Here is a 14548-nt window from a genome sequence, read left to right on the forward strand (position 1 = left end):
GTTTTAGAGGCTACAACATTCGTGGGATCAGAAAGATACACAAATCAGTCAAATTAAAATAAAACCCATAGAAAAACACTTGATAAAAAAGAGGGCACTAATATGAATGATGTTGCTCCGAATATTTTAGCCAAATTTCAGTAGATGTGCAGGACACTGATGATGAGCGACTCCTGTACTTATTTTGATTATTTACTGCGGTTCTATGTATTCCCAAACCAATACATTAAGGACATTTCATGTAATTTGTTTTTAGGGTTACCACCACTTAAACCACCATTTTCCATTTGCTCCTTGGACAGTTCAAATATTTAAACCAAACGGCGTGTGTATTATCATCAAACCTCACAATCCTTTCCCTACAACTTCTATAGCTCTGAACTGCGTCTCAAATGCAAAAGCATCCAACATTGCTGTCAAAATTTTGAATTCACTCACAAACCTAAGATCTACCAAACAGCGTATCTGTTTCCAAGCAATAGGCTCTAGTTTCATAATCCTCATTATTGATTTCAACTATGTGGTTTAGTTCAACAAAGTGGGCATTAGAAATCCTATTCTTCTCATTACCAAGGACCACTCATCCTACATGGGACAGCGAAAATAGAGTGAAAACCTTTGATATATATGGCCAACCATTCCTATATAAACTCAATGCACCCATCAGGATGTACATGACAAAACGAGTTACAACCATGGTTTGAACCGTTTTCTGAAAAAAAAAGGAAAAATTGTTGAGGTTAAACCAAAGACCTTGTTGGAATTAGTCCTCACCTACTTTCAAATGAAAATAAATACCTTCTTGCACACTTCCATTGGATTTTTCCACATTGGGGCAGGGCTCTAACTTTGATTGACGTGTCCTTAAACCGCATAATAGCATGCATTCAACCCCTATTTACTTATTTTAGGGGATTAGCTTTAAGGGAGGCCTAAAGGGAGGTATGGAAGATTTCCATTTGGTTATTCTTCAGACTCTGGCTTAATCTGGCACGTTCCTCCAAATCCCCTACCCTAGCTATGAGGCACGGTCCCTCTTACCGCTGTAGGAACACACAAAGGTGCCCCCGGGAATGTCATCCAGGCAGCGGACGCCCCAGCCTCTGTCCCGGATCATGAAGACCTGGAGCCTCACCTGGATGCCGTGCTGTGCCACCCGGTTCGAGCATGTGCGGGGGTCACAGAGACACTGGGCGTTGCACTCATACACGCTGCCGGGATTTTTATTCACACACACACACACACACACACACACACACACACACACACACACACTATAGTGTTTCTGTTGAGGTGGCCATTCAAGGAAGAACCTATAACATAGTCAACTGGATCAAGCAGGTCTGCAAATATTGAACAACATACAAAAATATTCCTTGTGCTGTTTTTTTTTTACTTTGTACTCTAACATGCAGTGACTAAAAAGTCACAGAAGTAAAACCAGAGCACACTAGTCATTAACTAGAGATAACAGTAAAGGTTCACCCAGTAACAACTGGATTGTTGAGTCTCTTTTGAGCGTAGCCGGAGTTCTCATTCAGCGGTCCCCCACCGGTGCCCTGGATAGTCCGCTGGCGACAGGAGCAGGACTTTCTTTGTGGCAGAGGCATAGAGACATAAAATATGTTTAGTAATATGTTTCATTTTAAATTCTTCGTAACATGGTCATTTGTTTAATTTGTTAGAACACATAACTTAAATTAAATAACAGGGTTATATATTAATTACCTGTAGGGTTCTATCTATTCATACTTACACAAGTCATCCAGTGCAATCATATTTATACTATGCAATTATCCAGTGTAATCATATCTATAAAATTATACTATCCTGTGGAAGTCCTGCTTGTATCCTGTGCAAGGTGAAAGGTGTATACACTAGTATGTCTACTCTGTTCACATGAACCATAGTTTATCAGCTTGTATTTTCATCTATTTACTTATGACGAAGAATTTGACAGAGCAAAATCCAAAATATGTTACCGAATTGGATATCCCTCTATCTGAAGTCCGGTAAAACCATGTCACTTCAACGAATAGCCTCTCTCTCTCTCGCAAATAACACACAAGTCAAGCTTTTCCAAGCGCCATGCGTTCGGTTGTGAAATGAGAACGACTGGGAATGAGGTTCTATCATGTGGGCATGGCTGGCTTTCGTTTCAATTGGGCACCATCCAATCCATCAAACACGGACGCACGCACCTGTCCCTGCAACCATCGATGCAGCTGCAGCCCGGCACAAAGTCGGGGCTGGTGTCGAGACGGACGTGGCTGGTGTTGCGGCCACTCCGGTAGCTCATCTTGGGGGGAAGCTGGTTGTTGTGCTCATTGATGCAGGGCACCGCCTTGTTCTCCCTGCCGCCAGAGAGGTCGGGAAGGAACACCTTGAAGGGCAGGGGTTTGGCACCGGTGACAGACAGGTGCGGGTCCAGGCTGAAAGCGTCAATGGACAGGAAGTCGCAGCGCGTGTCATGCAGGTACTCCTCCACCTGGGCGATGGCGGTCAGGGGCAGGCCGCAGGGGGCGTAGTAGTATACGCTGTAGGTGGGCTTCGTCTCCACGGGGACATCCTGTTTACGAGCCGTCAGGTGTGGAGGAAACGAGGAAGTGAGATCGTGCATGTACATCCTAGTCAGTCAAATTAACCTAATTAGGGAGAAGGACTCAATACCGCGGCCATGGTGTCAGGGGTGAGCTGCCTTTTGGCCCGTCTAAACTTGTACATCATGGGGGCGAGCAGCGGGTTGCGCTTACGCAACGCTTCGATAGGCCTGTCGGGCCCGACTGGTGCCAGGCAGGCGGGGCTGCAGAGGTGTGGAGTGTAGTTCACCATGGCGGCCGGTGGGGTGGTTGGAGTGGTCGGAGTGGAGTGGGACCCGGGACATGCTTCCTGCGGGTTATCATGGGATGCTGACACAAACAAAAATAGGGCAAAAAAAATTAAATGTCTAGAGAACTGAAATGTATACAATTTCACAGGACTTTTGGATAACATGCAAAGGGAAATGGACTACAGATTATAGCGGTACAGGATATGGTACATTTGCGCAAGGATATCTCTCTGATTCTGTTTTAGTTCAAATTTGTAACAGGTCTACCGAACGGTGGATATAACATCAGCAACACCTCATGATTAAAATTAATCTATTATAGATAAACCTAAACCCTAGAAGAAAAAGAAAAACCAACCCCTGCTGGGTTCAGCCGCCTTCGTCTCTCCCGCCCTGTCCGTGTTCTTCAGAACCTTATTCGTGTTGTGCTCCAGACGCATGGAGCCTCGATAAATCCACTCCTTGAGTCCGCTATGCTGGGGGAGGGGAAACAGGTACTGCACAGTCAGGCTGTAGCCATACAAAACAAACAACTGCATGTAGAAACAGATCATCATGGGTCACTGCAGCCACAAAGCACCTCCAACCCCCTCGAAGACGCTTACCTTGAAGAGGACATGCATCAGGCTGCAGTCTATACGGAGCACCTCGCAGGCTCTTTGGACCCCCTCACACTCCACGTTGAGCTGCTCATCCACGCAGTAGTGGGCCATAGGAGGGTATGGCCACACCTTCAGGTACTCCCTGATGAATCTCCGGTGTGCGTCTCCTGGGATGTCCGCCCAGGGGTCCACCACTGAGACACAACACAGAAGTGGAGAGGAGGATGTGGTGTAGTATAGGTCAAAATAAACAGTGCTTGTCTTTCAAGAAGACATTTAAGAAATGTTGGGAAAAATGCCGTCATGAAGAAGGTCAAAACATTTTGGAAAATTCAAAAGGAGAAGGTTTCTTTCCGAAACTGATGGGAGAGTTGTTTTGAATGTTGTTTTAAATTTGAACTGTATATGACAAAGTTTATTTATCCACCATAATGTTAGCAAGACATTTTCATAATTTTATTATCACTTTAAGGGTTAGAAGTTAAAGCATATATTATGTGCTTGTCGGTCTTACATGGCCTACACACCAGGTGCAGAGAAGGTAGTTGAACATAGGTAGGAGTGTGATCGTCGAAAAAGACCAGGAACCTGAAACATACACCTCCTTTCATGAGATTTGACTAGAAGAGACGGACTCGACAAGTCCTAAGGAAACAGCATTGATAAGACAAACAGAATCCGAACTATTGGATATTCCTCTATTATAAATTGAGTTTGCATGCATATATGCATAGTTTAAGTCATCCTACCTTATGAAGCTTGTGAAACTTCATAAGCTACCAATCACTGTCTAAACGGTAGGAAATATATTTGAAAATATCCATTCTGTTCAATTGCCAACTTTCGTTGCCAGGCGACTCAATTAGAACAAGAGGTTAAACCCGGTGAATATATCCTCTAAAAGCTGCTGCAGGCAGGATTTCAGAGTTGCAAAGGCGCACCTTTGTTACACAGAGAGAGAAAGCAGAAAAGAGAGCAAGAATTAGAAAACAAACAACCCCAAAAAAACCTGTCTCCCTCTGCTTCATCCCTTCTTACGTTTCACCATCATTGAGAAGTGTTGCAGTCATACACATGAGATGGCGATATGTCAACACTGTGTGTGTATTTGTTATCAACAATTTAGATAGATTCCCTGAATCTAATCAGGGAAAATATGTGCTGTAGGAAATGAGCCGGGGTTAAAGATTGTCTCATAGAAAGGTCAGCTCGCAGCCAATCAGAACAGATATTCTCTTGGTTACCTTTTCACTCACCAATAGCTGACAGATGGCTATAAGGTTTCCAAAAAATTACACTTAAATTAAACCAACACATATCTTGCTGCATTTGATTGGAATTCTGTTAATGTGTTGAACCTTTTTTGTGAAGATGGAGGAACTACGTCTTTACAAATCAGATTTTCAATTTTAATATGACTTCACAGAGCTTCATCAGGCAGGGCAGTGTTTTTCCCCCACACACCTCACTCCCTCTCTCTACCTCATGCAGTTCCTTCTGGAGGGAAGCTCTCCCAGGATGCCAGAGTAGAAGAAAGGTTTGTTGTCTTTCCGGTAGCTGGTCACCACCCGGACCCCCACATGGAGACTCCACAGCGGAGCAGTGTCCTCAAAGGCAAGGTGGTGTCCAGACACCAGGACGCGTCCTCGGTTCTCAAGGCTCACCTTGTACTTGAAGCCCTCCCCCCCATCTGCTAGAGACACACAGTCCACACTGTGGATTAGATGTTGTACAATGTAACATGATATGTAATGTATCTCATCTAATGTAATATTATGCAGGTATTATACTAGTATTCTGAATACCAGCATATCCAGGGACAACCATTCCTAAAATGGAAAAAAAGAAAATCACTTCCTCCTCATTATGCAAGTGGCTAAGAGTCTTTTGCTTTCAGCCAAGAGTATGAAGACACTGTGTCAACCGCTTGACATGATTGCTTTAGCAGCCCCAGCTCCAACCTTAAACACATTAAAGCCCAGAGACAACCCAAACGTCAAGCTCGATTTTAGCAGGAAACCACATGTTGGGAGATGCAGGATGAAATGCATCAGTGATCCATCAGAATTCACCACCCTCACCCTTTGGAATGATCGCCACTATTTCTCCCAGTAGCCACTTTCTGGTCTTGTGTTGGGCCAACACCTTCATGTTCAGCCCGATATTCTGCTCTGGGTGGGTTAGGGACATTGGGGAGGCGCTGGGAGTGCAGGGCTTGGAGACGGAGGAGACAGCGCGGCTGATGCTCTGAGGCTCGGCTGATGACGAAGCATCTAAGCAAAAACAGAGCGAAATGACATGAGGAAAATGAGAAAAACAGTAATGCTTGAATACCATGTATTGTCATGTTATCCTTTGGGCATGAATGGATTGCCACTGATTCAAATCCCAAACCATTTCCACCAAGAAAATGTATGGCTGCATCTTTATAAGACACTGTGATACTTTTCACAATTTCTCCTCGTTTCCTACTGTGGCAGTCGTCGACTGCTTCTTTCCTTTATTGACAGTACTTGTGCGTGAATGGCTTTTGAATATTTTTACCATGGTGTGCAGTGGCCTTGCCATTGTGAGGCGCATCTGATTGTTCTGAAAGAATCAATGTGGGAACTGGTGTAGATGGTGTAGAAAAGAGTGTAGAAACATATTACATCAATGCTAAAGAAAAAAAAAATTAATGACTTGTTTCCAAAGTTTTTTTTAACTGACCTCCATTTTGCCTTTCCACTGTGACAGATTTTGAATTAATCTTTGCCTTTTTGTCTTTTGCACTTATCCTCAAAAGAGATCCAGTGTCCCTAGTACAGGCGGTGGCCTTCCCTTTCCAGGAATCCTCGGTCGAAGAATCCCAGCCAGTCGCCAAGCCCCTGTCTTTGTCGATGACATCATCGCCATCGTTATCCAGGTTAACATCACCGACAACATTTACATGATCATCGTCATTGTGGACATCGTCACGAGAACCACCAATACCGTGCAGCGTTGGTGGCTGGGGACAAAGAGCAGCGTGGATTTCTTGCTCAGAGAGCCTCTTCAGCACCACCACCGGGTGTCTGCTTGGGGCTGACAAAGAGGAGGGTCCACCGCTCCACAGCTTGTTAGGCTGTTTGACGTGGTACCTCCTGGTAGTCGCACGTTTTGACTGCGGAGGAAAGCAATCGGTTTCCAGGCGAGGGGAAGTGGCCTCCAATTGGACCAGCCTACGCTTCAGTTTCAGCTTTTCGTCTTCCAAGAAAATTTAAAAAAAAAAAAGAAAAAGGCCAGAGCAAGTCATTTTATATGCTTATGTGTGGTTGGAAAGTTGTGTGTGAAGGTGTTTGGTTATTATACATCATCTCCTTCAGGTTTAGGAGGGAGGGCAGTATAATGTATTGTTATCCAATGGTCTCTCATTGTAAAATTGTATACATTAGCATTTGTTAGGCATAGAAAAACATTAACATTACATTTGTCATTTAGTTTCATGATATTTAAAAGGTAATTTAGTACAGAGCGATTAGCCTTAGTGAGATTGTTGTTTTCTCTTCCAAGATGATATTGGATAATGTGAGCTATAGATCCCCCCCGCCCCTCTTTACCCCATTCTGGATCTCCCTCAGCATCAGCCCCATGCCTGGACCCACACTTCTCTCCCATGACAGAGAGCATGTGCTGCAGCTCCTCCTCAACTTCTGAATCCTCATCTCTGTAGTCCCAGCCCAGCAGGCCGTAGAGATTCTGGACGACGACCTCACAGTCTGCCACTGACCTGTGTCGGGCACAACCACGTCAACTGTCGATGGTCATCCACTTATTTCAGCCAACAGGGGCATATCAGCACATGTCGCGGATACAGAGCCTACTGCAGTCAATAAGAATTCCCCACAGGATTTAAAACAAGTTGGATAATCAAAAGGATAGCATAGACTGAACCCATCCTCAAAAACGAACATGCTAGGCTGTTATAGGCCTAAGTGGCACACCTTAAGAATTTAAAAGAAGTGTATCAGAAGCGTGGCAGTATACTTACTGGATGAGCTTGCCAAGCCCAGCCCTCTGCTTCTCCCTCTTCTCCGACAGTAGTTGGCACCTTTTCTCTGCTGATAGGACCACCATCTTGCTCTTTTTTACCTCCTTTCTGATCAATTTCTGAAGCTCCTCCAGCGTAATCTCCATTACATCTTCATCACTATCCATTGCACCTGCAACATAGTAGTTGACGATGGGTCCAAACGGATGGTAGCAACTGCAGTAACGTTACTGGTATGCAATATGTATAGAGGTCCACTTCACACAAAATGTAGCACATTTAGCACTCAATTTTATAAAATATTCCCTGCTTGCGTAAAGTGAGCTGGCAAAAGCCAATGTTTAGCAAAACAAAATAGGCTAATATCACAACCATCTTACCGACACGGCTTTAACGGCACGTTAAGTGCCTTGGTTGTTAGATGTTGCTGTGAATGATGCTGAATTTAAAACTAAAAAGTCACGTAAAGATGTAACAACTAAACAAAGTCACGCAAAGATGCTCATGTCTTAACTCCCCCAACAACCGGGTACCAAAATGACAACACAGGCGAGTACGGCTACAATGACAAAATCAAACCTATATAGCGTAGGCCTATATTTCTGTTACAGTCTACATGCATGCATCGTTGAACCAACAACATATTGCTAATAGTTGTGGTTATTTTTGGGACGCCATAGTTGCACTAGGATTTGCGCATAGTAGGCTATGACTGACTTGCTTAACTTTGATTCTGATTATGTATTTAATATGCATAATGAGGTACATTAATGTCTCTGTATTGATGTTATACATTTGCAATGTGAAATACTGTATTCAAAATTAAAAGGATCGGCATGGAATCATGGTATGAAGATATACTTATATCGTGCTCATTAATTCATTTCCCTAATGTGTTCTCCAACACTTGTAAGAAAATTGACGACAAGGCATGCAACAAAAGTGAAGTGTACTAGACGAATTTAAGCCTCCACCGTTTATGTTTCCTAAATATTAAAGTCGGTTATTTTTCCTCGGTTTATTTGATTAACGGACACAGAAAGTCTTCTCGGTGATTATGCTCTTCCTCCCACCTGGTGACGCAGCTCCCACGCGCTACTTCTCCCGCGCTTCCCAATCACTTGAGATGGAGAATCATTATATTGCTGGGTTTATAATTTATAACAGTTTACAATATTAAAGTTAACATAAAATGTAACTTGTGACTTTTTAAGAGACAGGCAATACGTTTTTTTTTCCTCAACGTGGGTTGGCCCTAGTGTCAAGAGTAAGCTGTAAGAGATGCATACGTGTTTATTTTGTCAGGAAGCACACGTTCAAAATGCAGACAAGCAATCATGTGTAGGTTGATGTACCGGTAGCCCTGCTATAAATGCGCCGTGTTTGCAATGTACGGACAATCATTCAGGCAAAAAAAACTATAATATACATTTTAAATAATGACTATAAATAAATGTGGTTCAGGCCCTTTCATAAGTTAAATGGTATGGATCTGATGAATCAACGAATTGGCTAACTTTGGGTAGACCGATTATATGTTGCAACCTCAGTTAGTGATGAAAGCTAGCTTTTTACCTCTCGATGCTTCCTTCTTCACTCGTGGTCTTTTCTTTTCAGCCTTCGTAGCCGAGCAGTTGAGAGCGGGGGCTTCTGTTGTCGTCATCTTTGGAGTGGGAGTCCAGCCCACATTACTATCTCCACAGAGGTCGACTGGTGGTCCTATTGACATGAGGATCACACCTAATGTACGAAGAACGCTCCACAATAACTCAGTAATTTGCTTGTGGAGTTGCTTGTGTATACTGTAGTGAGATGAACTTGACCACTCCGAAAAATAGCACTCGGAATCGTAATCTTTAAATAAAACTATCGACGAGAAAACGTAAAAAAAAACAGCATCCGAAATGCATGCAACATCAGTCTCCCCGAGCTCCTGTCGAGGGATTGATTTAGTGTTTATTCTATTACGTCATACGTCTACCACTCCTGCGATGGCTATAACGAGGACATTACCTGGTACGTCTCCGGTTCTGGCAACAACAGAGAGCAGGGCAAGGGCGAGGTGACCTCTGCCTTCTCTGACACGGATAGATCCGTGCCATCATAGACAGTTACGTGCTAAATATGGAATGCGTAGGAGGACCCGTACAATATGTGATATGCTTCTGAGCTTCACATTATTTGTTTTGATGAATATATGTCAGAAGTAATAGGCCTCGCTCCACAATAATTGTATCCAAGTTATTTATGTTCACATAGGACAAGTCATTCTTGAGCATAAACATTAACAGGTGCAAAACTCTGGATATGTTCTGTCACCTTTATGGATACAGAAAGCAGTGCCTCCTCCAAATATAGTGACTGTTAATAATTGATCACACACGCGAGCACACACACACACACACACATACAGTTTGATTGTTAAACATAAGTGGCCATATCATATGGTACTAGAATTGCTACAAGAACCACGTCACTGCTCGGAAATTGTAAACAAAAGCCACGTGTTTGGAAAGTCGGTCACTACTGGTCAGTCTGGGTAAAATGTCTAAACTGTTATATTAACCGCACCAGAAAGTCAACGTCCCAGTCAAACAAGACGGACCCATGAACCAATTAGAAGGGAAGGACGGACCGAATAATGCCAAACATAAGACTAGCGTAACGGACACTAGGTAAACAACAGCGCAAATACTCTCTTACCTATGCAGTTAATTCAACCTGTAAAGCTAACAAACACAGTGCCCCCTTAGCGGTGATAAAGTGATCCATTAGGCCCTGTAGTGAGGGCTGCTGACAGGTGCCGTGCCGAAACCGATCTTCCGCCAAAATGATTGAGATTAAAAACGGGTCATAAATGAAAAAAAACGTTGCTATTACCAGACCGGGGACATGATCTGACTCTGTATTTGCTAGTTACATGCCTGGGATCTGGCTAAGCAGCTGAATCACTTTTGGCACGACATCTAGCCGGAGTGCTGGCCCTTTTCAGGCAGTTTACCCAGAAGTTAGTGGTTGGGTATGCTTTAAATATCTCCTTTTCCTTTTATCAGCAGATAACTTTTCTAAAGCCGTATACGACACAGGTAGCAGCCATGGCAGGTGCAAATTTAGATAGTTTTTTGTCAAGACTCCTTTGCGGCTGCCAGGGGTCCTGGTGGTCATCTGACAACCACTCTATGGCCAAAGGGTTGGATGTCCTTATTTATTAAATGCAGATAAAATACATTATGTCTGACAAAACAGCAGGGCATATATTGCTCAACTACAACATTTCCAAAAAAGGCCTTTACAATGAATTTACCCACCAAATGTATATTAAATAAATAGATTTATTTTTATTTTTTATACAAAAGTATGGTCATCGTCTATTTATTGAAAAAACGAGTCATCAACTTTCAATCAAAATTCTGATTCACAGTATTCCCATTTTGAAACAAATAACCCTTTATTCACAATATAGGCTATAGACAGCATTCATCCAAAAGTGATCTTTATATATTATCGAACACAAATTTAAGCTTATCATTAGCAGGATATATAAGACAAAGAAGCCTATTTACAGGTTTTGATGAACTTACCAAGATGAAAGATACAAACCTCCAACCTTTCCAACTTTGTGAATAAGGACTACACTAATAAAGAGTCTATCATTCATTATGACTTCTTGAGTCAAAGATCAACATGTCACAAGCACACAATATCAGAGTAGGCTTAACACGTCTGTAGACCAACGCAGTTTGAGATCCCATTAAACACACACACACACCCAAACAGTTATTCTAGTCCCGCACGTCTCTCTCAGGTGATCTGCTCTTCCTGATAGGTGGAGGTTGAGATGGAGCCGTAAGGGTCCACGACTGTCTGAGCGCAGCGCACGATAGTCACCAGGAGGAAGAAGCACAGAAGAAACAGGAAGAAGAGGGCAAACCCCAGGTCCACGTCCACTTCCAGCGGGGCCAATGGTGGACGGTCCGCCTGCTCCATGAGGGGTCACGAGGAATGGAGAGGATGAGCCTAACTTCTCATAGAAGCTTTTGTCTTTCTCCTTTGGGGGGGGGGGGGGGGGGGGGGGGGGGGGGGGGGGGGGGGGGGGGGGGTGTTCTGCCCAAAGCTATGCACGTGTCAATGGAGCTTGAAGATGGCTGAAGCGCTATGGACCCTCAGCTGACAAAACAGAGCAGACAACGTGACAAGGGGCTTGTAAAATCACTGATGGTACATGTAACCGTAGAGGCCATTAGTGTCTCAGGTCATATTGCACGAGGCTGGTTCATCTCGAGTCCAAGTTGCCTGTGAGGAGATATTATGGTCAAAATGTAGCTCCCACCCAGATGGACCAAACTTTCACGTTTAGAGAACAAGCTATTTACTATCACACGATATTGACTGTACAGGGACAAAGCCTTTCCCTCATTATTGTCACATGCCAACCACATGTTAGAAACGTTTCAACGACACTAGGACTTCTCATCACTGCACGTAATGCCCAATCTTTGGAACAGGAACGACACAAAGAAAAAACTAGGGTACAACAACAATTCATCATAAAACAATGAAGAAAAACCCAACATATAACATGGGAAAGGGCAAAAGATGGTTATCATCTCCCTTACCAGTGCGGTCGTGTTAGAAGTGCCTCGCTCTTCATGCCTGCTAACAGTCCATTCCCCCCACCTGTCCGAGCTGCCTTCATCGCATGTCTCTTGCTCGCCTTATCACCACAGCATCCTACTGACTAGAGTTACATAAAACAGACAATCATCTTATGACCAAAACTCCCTCACCACTTCCGCCTCGAGTGACCAAAAGGAAAAACAAGCAGCCCACAAATTACCCCTCTCACACGCACAGCCCCGTGCACTGCTCAGGCTCATCCCCATGGTTCACGGCCGTGCATTTGGACCTTGCGTAGCATCAGTCAACCTCCCCCTGGCGTGTAAAACCTTTATTAATACTTTAGCAGGAATTGAATATCGTCCCTGCACTGTCCGCGAGCGAATCACACACCCCGGCTGGCCTTTGTCTTGCTGTCAGAGGGGACCCATTACTATACTTCACACGGGCATAATTCAGGCCGCCATCGGCGACACTGATCACCCTCATCAGGCAAGGGTGAAGACACAGCAAACGATGGAGGGAAAACCATAGCATGATTGAGGCAAAGATTTAGGGGGAGGAGCGGTAAGAGGGGGAGAGGGGGGAGAGCGGCTGAGACAGGGGTTGGCTGGGGGTGACAAGGAAAGTCCACCCACAGGACACGAGGAAATCTGAGACGCATTAGCAATCAAATTGCGGAGGCGCGAGCAGAGAGGAAATCGACCCCACCAATTTAGAATGGAGATTGTTGCTGGTTTGGCTGCCGGAGTTGAGGAACAGTCAGAGCGAAGGCCAAGAGTACTGGAGTAAAGTGATCCGGCACCATATGCAATTAACCAAAAGGAATTTTAGGTGGTAGCCAAAAGGTAGAGAAAAGAAGCGGGGGGACGAGCGATATAAATAATAGAAGAATTGTATAGCTACTTTTGGCATGGATACCGAGATGGAACATATTCAATTGAAGAATGTCCATTTAAAATGTGCAGCCATGCACAATTATACAGCAGTAAACAAAGTAACAAATCCTGATATCTCAGAGAAGATATCCTGTCAGCACATTTTTATTTATAGTATATAGTACTGTGATTTCAAAAAGCATTTAAGTAGAAGACTACCATCAGATATGCAACAGCTCTCAAATAAAAGTGGGTCCTATCTACAACAGTGATAACGGTCATCTAACGTTATCGAGGTTGACTATTTGCTTTCCTTCCCCACGGCCGGCGCGTCCCCTGCCGTTAAACACACACGCCACCGCTGGGAAAAATATTTATTTGGTCCTGTTTTGGCAAAGGGACTTCACAAAGGGTCACTTGACACTTTTGGGACCATTTCTTTACAACTTTTGAGCTATGAAATCCTATCTTCACTAGCCCCCATTAAGGAGACGCCTTATCGTTATTGCTACAGGAATAAACAAGGATTTAAAAAAGTTAGTCAAATCCAGACTGCCTTTTAAACTCCAGGCTAATTAAACTGGTAGCATAAACCAATGAACGTTTAACGTTCAAACAACCATCACAAAATACAACCATGACAAAATAAATAAAGCTTAAGTTAAGGCCCGTTTATAACGCATTCAAGAAACCAGTCAACCTGTCAACCTTGAATTTTTACATCGTTATCAATTACTTGTAATGTGATACACTTACATACCAATACAACTTAAACCAAGTCTGAAATAATAGCAATACTTTCCAAACAATCAAATTGTAGTTTTGATAACCAAAAAACGATCTGACCTTTGATAACGTACAAAAGAATGAACCAAGGACACAAATGTTATCTACAATATTGTTTATCTTATAAGTCGGCAACATGGCAAAATACAAAATAAAAACACTATTGCAGAAGATAAAGTTTTGAGAGGGAGCCACATTTAACACACATTGGGTCATTGCAGGTATTGGCAAAAAATAATATTACAATTGGGCCATGGCATTACAGTGCAAAGTGTGTGTGACAAGTTAGGATATAAGATTTTGTAATAGAAAACATTTCAAAGATTGACGATTTCGATTAGAGTAATCTCTATACAATCTCAATTTCTTTTTAACACATAAAGCTTTAAACCAAGCTAAAGGCACTTGCAAATGACTACAGACATGTACAAAATAGTATGCTTACATTTTAGTTGAAGATTTAAGATTTAAGCCTGTCTTTTAAACAGAATTGCAGCAAGAGGAATAATATTTTGTGATGTTAACATTGAACAAAATAAATATGAAAACAAAAACTGTAAACTTAAATCATAATCCAGCCCAGTCTAAACACAGAGTGGATCTGGTTTGAGTTTGAATCACATGGTGTTATTGAACATGCTATTTGTATACTATGTGAAATTTGATCCAAAAAAAGGAAACCCGTAAAGTGCTTCTTTGGATGGAAAGGCAAATTAACACTGATTAAAGAAAATAAAAAACCACAGTTGGACATTTGAAGAAAGAATAACTGATTATTGATTCCGAAGAACAGTTAATTCTCAATTGTTTAGTTGACTGGATTTAA

This window comes from Pollachius pollachius (assembly GCF_949987615.1).
Source record: "Pollachius pollachius genome assembly, chromosome: 13".
NCBI classification, from domain to species: domain Eukaryota; kingdom Metazoa; phylum Chordata; class Actinopteri; order Gadiformes; family Gadidae; genus Pollachius; species Pollachius pollachius.